The sequence below is a fragment of the Rattus norvegicus genome, chromosome 5 (genome assembly GCF_036323735.1).
Source record: "Rattus norvegicus strain BN/NHsdMcwi chromosome 5, GRCr8, whole genome shotgun sequence".
Taxonomy (NCBI): domain Eukaryota; kingdom Metazoa; phylum Chordata; class Mammalia; order Rodentia; family Muridae; genus Rattus; species Rattus norvegicus.
This window is the reverse complement of record NC_086023.1, coordinates 4789042-4799030: the sequence shown is the minus strand read 5'-3', so window position 1 is coordinate 4799030 and position 9989 is coordinate 4789042. Positions and strand designations below refer to the sequence as shown.

At 46.7% G+C, this 9989-nt stretch overlaps 1 non-coding gene across 1 annotated transcript; it reads left to right on the top strand.

The window, feature by feature from the left end:
* Window positions 1–744: 744 nt before the first annotated feature.
* Window positions 745–897, top strand: LOC120102772 (5.8S ribosomal RNA). Its single transcript, XR_005504348.2, has one exon. It is a non-coding gene; the product is annotated as a 5.8S ribosomal RNA (ribosomal RNA).
* The last annotated feature ends 9092 nt before the right edge of the window (window positions 898–9989 follow it).

Genomic DNA, 9989 nt, shown 5'->3' with positions numbered 1-9989 from the left:
CCATGAAAGAGGAATTCCCAGTAAGTGCAGGTCATAAGCTTGCATTGATTAAGTCCCTGCCCATTGTACACACTGCCCTTCGCTACTACAGATTGGATGGTTTAGTGAGGCCTGATAGGCCCATGGCCCTGTCGGTGGGCTGAGAAGATGGTCAAACTTGATTATCTAGAGGAAGTAAAATTCATAACAAGGTTTCTGTAGGTGAACCAGAGGAAGGATCATTAATGGAGAAGGCCGAGGGGGTGTCTGGTCCTTTCTTGGGCCTGTGTGAGTCACTCCTCTCACCGGGACGCGTCCCGGGACGCCAACGTGGCACGTGCCACAGCCGGCCAGCCAAGTGAACATTTCGGGAAAGGAGGGGATTGTTACGGAGCGGTGCGGGGAGGGTGTCGGTTCTGGTCCGTCAAGGGACCTCCTCCGTTCTCTCTCTCTCCCTCCCTCCTCTGCCTCAGTCCTCACCTTCGTGCGCCCGCCTCTGCCTCCGCCGCCGCCGACAGCGCCTCCCTTGCCCGGGGCCGCTGTGTGCTGGGTTCGCGGCGTCCCATGTCTCCTGTGTCCTGCCTTTCCGTTCCTGACCCTGTCTTTTCTTTCTTTTCACTTGCATCCTTTAGTTTCCTGCTGGCCGGCCTGAGGTGGAACCGCCTCGCCATTGGCCCCTCTCTTCCGGTGCAGCAGGGGCGGGCGGGTGAGCTGGTGCCCTTGTTAGCACCCATACAAGTCCGCTCACACCCCAGATACCGATACAACTCTTAGAGGTGGGTCACTTGGCTCGTGCGTCAATGAAGAACGCAGCTAGCTGCGAGAATTAATGTGAATTGCAGGACACATTGATCATGGACACTTCGAACCCACTTGCGGCCCCCGGTTCCTCCCAGGACTACACCTGTCTGAGAGTCGCTTGAGGATCAATTTCCGCCCCCCTGAGGTTTTGCGCCGCTGCGGGGGGGGGGGCGGGGGATGGGCGCGTTGCGCGGCTGGGACTCTGCTCACAGGGCTCCCCTAGGCCCTCGGTCTCCCGAAGTTCAGACGTGGGCGGCGTCCGGCCGTCGTCCACACCCGGTGGGTCTGGGCGGGCCTCATCCTCCCCATCCACTGGCGCCACGTGCCGGCCACCCTCCTCGTGGCTCCTTCCTGCTTGCTCCGCTGCTCCCGCTCCCGTCCTAGCCCGCTCTCCCCACCATGTGGACACGTCGGCGTGGGCCGGTCGGGTGCCTGGGCGCGAGCGGGGCCGCGTCCCTGGGGTCGGTCATCGTGCCTCCTGTCTGGTGGGAGGCGGGCCCTGCCCACTGGGTCGGTGCATCCATCGCCGCCATGCACCTGCCAGTGCACACGGAGAAAGCGACCTGCAAGCGTCGGACGGGGTGGGGGCCATACCGCACCCGAGGGACCTGTCTCCGGTACCTCTCCTCCCCCCTCCCTCTGCCGGGGGCCGACTGCTTGGGTGCCAGCGGGCGGGACGCCGCGGCATCTGTGTGCTGACCAGACTTGATCCCGGGATGTGGGAGCTGGCCGGGGTAGAGAGGTCGCAGGCCCCGGCCTGGGACCCTGGCACCCAGTCGCTCCCCTCTCTGTCTGTCCGCCCACGGCAGCGCGCGTGCCCTCCTTTCCTCCTTCCCCTCTCGACCGTGACCTCAGATCAGACGTGACGACCCGCTGAATTTAAGCGTATTAGTCAGCGGAGGAAAAGAAACTAACCAGGATTCCCTCAGTAATGGCGAGTGAACAGGGAAGAGCCCATCTCCGAATCCCTGCCGCGTGCTGTGGCCGGGAAATGTGGCGTACGGAAGAACCAATCCCCAGCGCCGCTCGTGGGGAGCCCAAGTCCTTCGGATAGAGGCCCTGCCCGTGGATGGTGTGAGGCCGGTAGCGGACCCAGGCGTGCCGGGCCCGGGTCTTCCCAGAATTGGGTTGCTTGGGAATGCAGCCCAAAGCCCATGGTAAATTCCATTTAAGGCTAAATACCAGCACGAGACCGATAGCCAACAAGTACAGTAAGGAAAAGTTGAAAAGAACTTTGAAGAGAGAGTTCAAGAGGGCATGAAACCGTTAAGAGGTAAACGGCTGGGGTCAGCGCAGTCTGCCCGGAGGATTCAACCCGGCTGTGTGGGTTCCGCTGTGCCAGTGATCCCAGGGGATCTTTCCTTCTCCCCATTCCTCCCGACCCCTCCACTTGTCCTGCTGTTGCTGTCCCCGATCCTCCCAACGGGGGGGGGGGTGTTGGCGTGTGCTCCAGCAGCGGGCGCCGGGTGCGGTGGGGGCGCACGGGTGGAACCGGGGATAGGGTAGGTGGGGATCGCACCACCCTTAGGTGACTGGCCGCCGCTGGGCGCCCTTCTACCTTGGTGGTGGGCCAAAACATGCTATGGGACCTCTGGGAAGGCCCTGCAGGGAAGGTGACAGGGGAGGCGGTGTGGCATCACCCGTGGGCCCTGGACCACCCCGCCCCGAGTATTACAGCACATTCTCTCCATACAGAAGACACTGACAGACACACAGACAGACAGACAGACTAACAGACACACACTCACAGGCACTCACACACACAGAGACACACACACACACAAATACATATTTAAATATTTAAAATGATGTTTAAAAAATAGTCTTCCTGTTTAACAAAGGTTTAAAGGGAAGTTGGCTGACAGAACGTTTTTGTGGGTTTTTATTCTCTTTTTTACCAAATAGGAGGTAGATCTGTTGGCCCTTTTATTAAAAACCAAAGTATTAAGTGGCGAGCCGATGTTTCAACTTTTACCATTCTGTTACTTTCATGAAAACCAGGTAGTGTTGTTTCTTTGACTTTTCCTTTTTGAAACAAAATGAAAGGAGCTCTACCAGTTGGCCTAGTTTCCCTGTTATTTTTCCCTCTTCCACTGTATGCTCAATGAAATAAAGGAAATAAATGAAGTTTCTAGTTATTTATTTGTTTGGGAGACCTGAACTCTCTCTCAAGAGATATTTCCATCTTCCCCCCACCACCACCACCACACATACACGGGAGGCCTACTCCCTGTATGTGGGGGAAGGGGGAGGGGTGGACAGAAGCAAGCTAAGAGGGGGTGGGGTGGGGCTGGAGAATATGCATGTCCCTGAAGTTCCATCAGGGAAATACTGCTGCTGCCCTAGCATGCTTTGCTTCAGTGCTGAGCCAGTCTGTGCCTCTTTGGGGGGGGGGGGGAAGTTTTCTGCCTGAAATCAGTGAGTGATGATTTCAGTGTGAATGTCTGATCCCTCCCTGTCCTTTCAGTGCTCTGGCTCATTGGCAAATGACTGAAGAAAACCTTAGTTAGACTCACACCCAGCTGTATGGAAATGGTAATGGAATTGATAGCACACCCTCAGGGAAAGAGGAAGACTCCCTTTGCGCACTCTCAAATCCCAGACTTGCCCTGCCAGCTCTGGATTTCTAAATAAGGCTGAATCTGGACCATATTTACAAGATTTGGCGTTTCTGATTCATGTTTAATGTCTAGTTAAATAAAGCATGTGAAGGGCTGGAGAGATGGCTCCCAGGTTAAGAGCACTCACTGCTCTGCTCTTCCAGAGGTCCTGAGTTCCATGCCACAGAAACCATATAGTGGCTCACAACCCTCTGCAAAGGGATATCCCATGTACTATACTGCCGTGTGTATATGGAAAGGGCTTTAGTATACTCATATAAATGAAAATAAATAAATAAATCTTTAAAAGAATGAAACAAAATGAAGCTTGCAAAGAAACTGAGCATCTTAAAATGCCAGGCATGTCTATCCACTCCTTTTATTTTATTTCGTGTGTGTAAAACATAACAACAGAGGTGGTTCCCCTTTTATTAACCTCGATACCACAACTGGGACAGAAGTGCAAACTGTCATCTACCTCTCTGGGAGTGGAGTGGTTGGATACAGGGAGATGGAACGTTTGCAGTTAGTAAAGTTCTGCTGTCAGTTTTTTTTTTTTTTCCTTTCCTTTTTGGATAGATATCGGGAGCTCTTTTTTTTTTTTAAAGTACAAATTTTGTTTTCTGTGCAACATTCTGATCATAGTTTCCCATCGCAGAGCTCTTTCCAGATCCTTCCTCCCCATCCACCACCCCGTTCTACCCCAGGCCTGCCCTTATATGTGGTTGATGCATACCCAGGTGAATCTCCATTGGAGAAAGCACGATATTCCCATCTCCTATGACTGTCAATGGCAGATGACTTAAATGCCAGTGACTTCAGACTTGACTCCATTTTTTCCTTTGGAGAACTGGGTTTGTATCTGTTGAATGAAGGCAGGCCCTGGGTTTTGAAACAAACAAACAAACAAACATACCAAAAAATATTTAAAGCAGGCAACAACTGCCTGCAGACCAAGAGACTGTTGACTCCTCTTTGGAGCTAGTACGATGTGAAACTTGCTTAATAAAGTAGAATCCACACAGCACAAAGGGAACACTTTAACAAGTTATGAGGAAAAGAGAGAGAGAGGGAGAGAGAGAGAGAGAGAGAGAGAGAGAGAGAGAGAGAGAGACCTGTTTATCTCCCTCCTCTAGTTTTTCAGACTAGAGATTTCATCTTCCTCTGTCTCTGGTGCTGGTGGCTTTACTGCTGGTTTGGGGGGCTTGGGATAGGGATAGGAAGAAAAAAGTCTTGAGTGCTGATTTTAAACTCTCTCTCTCTCTCTCTCTCTCTCTCTCGTTCTCTCTCTCTCTCTCTCTCTCTCTCGAGTGTTCTCTCTCTCTAGAGCACTCTCTCTCTCTCCCTCTGCCCTTCTCCCTCTCCCTCTCTCTCTCTCTCTCTCTACACACATACACACAAACACACACACACACACACACACACACACACACACACACACACACACAAACACACACTTCCTAGGATGAAGGAAAAAAATGAAAAGGAAGGCACCCATGGTGATGCATGACTTTGATCTCACTTTGGTCTCAGCACTGGAGAGGAAGATAGGAAGGCCTATCTAGATTCAATGTGAAGAAGGCCTATGTCAGATTAGTTAATGGCTAGGTAACTGTTACCTAGCTAGTCTGCCATTTTGTTGCAGTTACTAATATTTTAAGGACACTTTCTCATTGGTTGTTTCTGCTGTTACTGCCGGAATTCATTACATATTCTGTAAGGTTCTTCTGTGTGATAACACACTCAGAAACCGAACACTGTAGAAATCAGTCTAACTGCTTTCTTGTCTAGTTACCCACAATAATCTTGGACCTGAACCGAACACCCAGCAGCATTTCCCAAAACCATCCATGTGTAACCGTTTATAAGCTGGACCACCAACACTAGAGCGACAGTGCAGACAGAGACTATTTGGAACCGGACTTCCATTTTGAGTTTTTGTTTGTGTTCTTGTTTTTATTCTCCCATCCTGTCCTGTTCTGTCCTGTCCTGTTCTGTCTTGTCCGACCTCTCTGTCTGTCTGTCTGTCTCTCTGTCCTTCTGTCTGTAAATCCATACATATAGTTCTTTCCATGTCTTATATTTCAAAACAAATAATGCTTGTTGTGCTTCTCATTTCATTCAAGGGTACTACTCTCTAGATCAGAGGAGCCCCCTTACAATTCTCCACAGGTAGTGATGACTGGGGTGTTCAGTGCGACTAAGCAGGAATTGTATGGTTGCTGCCATTATGCTTGATCTTACCCAAGGTAGGGTTTCGGGGCATGGTTGCCAAGATGGCAAACAACAGAGAGTGATTGAAGAGATGGAGCAATAACCTACAATTCTCCCTCTCTGTCACTGTTTCTCTGTCACTCTCTGTCTCTCTTCCCTCCTTTCCTCCCTCCTCTCTCAGACCTGAATGAACATTGGAACTAAAGTAAATGTTCAGTGAAAAGAAGTCAGATGCGGAGCTGCATGTCTTTTATTGCATCACTTGAGTGGTGTAGGTGGGTAGAACCCTGTGAGCAGGCTGCAGACCTGATCCAGGTACTGATTTCCAGGGCTGATGTGCAAAGACCCCTGACTCAACTAAAGAAATGAAGAGGAAATTAAAGAAACAGATACAATTAACTTGGAATAAACCAAACAAACTAAGGAAAAGGAAAGGCAGTATTGGGGTGGCCTGGCTTACAGAGGAGGGGAAAACATTTATTTGCCAGTGCCTCCTCAGTTGAACACACACACACACACACACACACACACACACACACAGAGAGAGAGAGAGAGAGAGAGAGAGAGAGAGAGAGAGAGAGAGAGATCAATCTGTTAATCTGTTTGTCTCCCTCCCGTAGTTTTTCAGACAGGGTTTCTCTATGAATTCCTCTGTAGACTGATGGCTCAGAGGGCAAAGCTGCTGGCTGTTAAAGGTCTAGGGAAAACATGAAGGCCTAGATGCAATGTGTAGGCCTGAGGGAACTGTTAAGGCCTAGATGCCCTGTGAAGGAGGTCTACATCATGTATACATATATACACACATATTCATATATATATGAATATGTATGTGAATGTGTATACACTCAGGTATACTTTATTTTATTAGCTTATTTTGAATATAATTTCCATGCTAATCAAAAAGAGGAAATTTTCTTTGGCATCGGATTCTTCTTGAACAAAAAATGGATATAAGTAATCACATATTCAGATGTTGTGTCTAATATTGAGAAGATATTCCCAGATATGGTGTTAATCCATCATAGTCCATGTGTGAACACAAAACAGACCTAATTGTTGGGAGCAGCCTTGAGATGGCGAAAGCAGCCTTCAAGTTAAAAAGCAATTGTGTTCTAGCCTTATGCTAGAATAATAAGCAATAGTCTTCAGGTTCAAAAGCAATTATATTTTAGCCTTATGATAGAACAAAAAGCAATAGCCTTAGGTTAGATCAAAGCAGCACCTGCACCTCTACATAAATTCAATAGATAGCATAAATCTAGGTGTCAGATCACTGAGTACTGGTGGTCAGGCACTGATGGTCAGGTCACTAAGCAACCCACCCTGCTGTTCCTCCCCTTGGCCGATTTACCCAGCCAATATCCTGGTTATCAAGCCAGGCCCATTCTTTGGGGTCACCCAACCCCTCCCCACATCTTGCTTCTATCAGTATATCTTCAGCCTGAGAAAAATTAAAAATTGTCAGCTTGATCAGACTTCTTGACTTGCTGTCCGTTCTTTGCGTCTCTTGTCCCCCATTCTCTCCTAGGTGGACCCCAGACCCTGGTCGACTGCCCTGCAGGTCAGGGCACTTCATAAGAATTTTGGCAAGTGGATTTTAAAAACTTATATAGGGTTATTAAGAGCAGTGGTAACATTTTTTAACTTGATATTTTATATATTTACATTGCAAATGTTATTCCCTTGCCCAGTTACCCACTCTCCCACAACCCACCCCCTGCTTCCATGAAGATGCTTTTCCTCCCATCCACCCACTCGCACCTCAATAGCCTACCATTCCCCTGCACTGGAGAAAGGAACATTCACAGGGCCAAGGACTTCTCCTCCTATTGATGCCAGACAATGCCAACCCTCTGCTCCATATGCAATTGAAGCATTAGGCTTTTACATGAGTACTATTTGGTTAGTAGTTTAATCCCTGGGAGCACTGGTAAGTCTAGTTGGTTGATATTGTTGTTCTTCCTATGGGTTTGCAAACCGTTTCAGCTCTTCCTTCACTCCTTCATTAGAGTCCCCATGGAGTCCGATGGTTAGCTTCAAGCATGCTTATCTATATCAGTGAGGTTCTGGCAGAGTCTCTCAGGAGACATCCACATCAAGCTCCCATCAATAAGGACTTCTTGACATCAGCAATACTGACTAGGTTTGGTGGCTGCACATGTGATAGATCCCCAGATGGGGCAGCATCTAGATGGCCTTTCCTTAAGTCTCTGCTCCACTGTGTCCCTATGTTCCCCTCCCTCTGGAGTGATTTGTTCCCCCTTCTAGAAATGACTGAAGTGTACACATTTTGTTCTTCCTCCTTCTTGAGCATCCTATGGTCTATGAATTGTATCTTGGATATTCCAAGCTTTGGACTAGTATCTACTAACTGTGTTAATTCACTCAGGATGATATTTCCTAGTTTTATCCATTTGCCTAGGAATTTCATGAAGTCATTGTTTTTGAAAGCTGACTAGTACTGCATTGTGTAAATATGCCACATTTTCTGTATCCATTCCTCTGTTGAAGGGCATCTGGGTTCCAGCTTCTGGCTGGAGGGCCTCTTCCAGTCTGATGTCTCTCTCTCAGACATGCTCAAAAGTTTTTGTCCTGGGTGATTCTAGAATCCCATAAATCTGGATATAATATTTTGTGTAAATTTATGAAAGCATTTTAATTAAATTAAAATATAGCAAAAGTTAAAACTCTGGATAAACTCTCTTCCAGCTTAATCTTTTCTTGGTTATTATCAGTATCTATGATACATACTGGGTGACAACAGCAAATTAAGAAATATCCTGCAGTCCGTTAACAATTTTCTAAGTATCTGTGGTGTTGTGTGTTGTAAGAATGTTGGTGGATGTGAGTGTGTGGTGCATGTCTGTAACTGTGTGGGTTTACTCATCTGTGCATGTGTTTTTGGAGTTCTGAGAAGGATTTCAAGCATCTTCTTTAGTGCTGTTCACTGTTCTTGACATAAGTTCTCTTGTTGAACTAGAAATTCAGTGTGCGATTGGAGAACTGGTCAGCGAGCCCTCAGGATTCAGAGGTAATAGTTATGTGTAGCTATCCCCTATGCCTGGCATTATGTATACATGCTGAATATTCACACCCAGGTTCATATGATTCTACCCAATGAGCAATTTCCCAGTAATAGAGTGATGAATGTTTGCTTAAGATTTGATAACAGACCTTAATTGTTTTCTGTTTTTGCTTTTGTTTGTAATTTTCCATAGGTAACAAGCAGGTGGATATTATAAAAGACACCTAAATAAATCAGAAAATAAAAATAGGAGTAGATGCATTACAAGCAATTCTATAAAACCATATTTTGCATACTTACGTTGTGAAGCACAGTTGATATTTCTGTGTTTGCCTGTTATAGAAACAGCATAGTTTGATATAAGGACAGTTTAGACTCTTTAAATAGAAAAGAATAAGAGAGATACATCTCTTCAAATAGTATAGAGAATGTGATACTTTATCACATGAGAATTAAAACTGAGCCACATAGCCTTCAGCAGAGGAAATGAGGGAGAAGTGGGTATATACCTTTTGCAGCACAGTCTCTGGAATAAAACTAACAGGGGCATTTAAATAAATATATAGCAGTATTTAAGACTTCATTTCTCTTCCAATATTTGCAACTACATAGTCAAACATTATATCTTGGAGTCATAGATCACTGTGTTATCTAGGATTGCACGATGAGGATGGCATAGTGGCAGTATAGCAAAATAACTGATAGGAAAAGCAGAGCAGTCACCCCATTAGGATTCATATGAATTGCATTTCCCACTGCTGGGCTAACCAACAATGGGTGAAACTGTACAAATACCTCTGTAGTAATTTGGTGTCTTGGGGTTCTGTCCAGAGGATATAGAGCTGGAGCACATGGTGTTCAATTTATTTTTTGTTTGTCTGATTTAAAATGTGATTGCTGTTAGTAAACATTTTTGTGAAGATTGCTTGAAATTTATTTGCTCTTTATTAGAAATTGTAGAATCATATTTATAATTTGCAGTCCTGGGGGTACTGGTGGTTGTACATGGGGAACAACTAAGTCAGCAAATGATAAAGTCAGACAATGCTGACGAAAAGAACATGGGATACCACAGTTACAGCTGCCTAAGAACTGATAACCACAACCTAAGGGAAGAGTCTCTTCCCTCAACCTTGACTCCTTTAAGACATTGGCTTCAGCATGAGACAGGCCTTGACAAGTTTGATCCTGGGTAAGGGCATAGAACTAGTGTTCCAGTTATTCTTTTGTCCAGGTCTTTCAGACAGCCTAGGGCAGTCCTGGCTCCCCACATTAATAGGTACTTCATAGTATTCATAAGACTTTCCAGCTGGATGTGACTTTTGAATTTTCTTTCATAAGCAGGGAAGTGTTAGATCATAGTCCTGTCT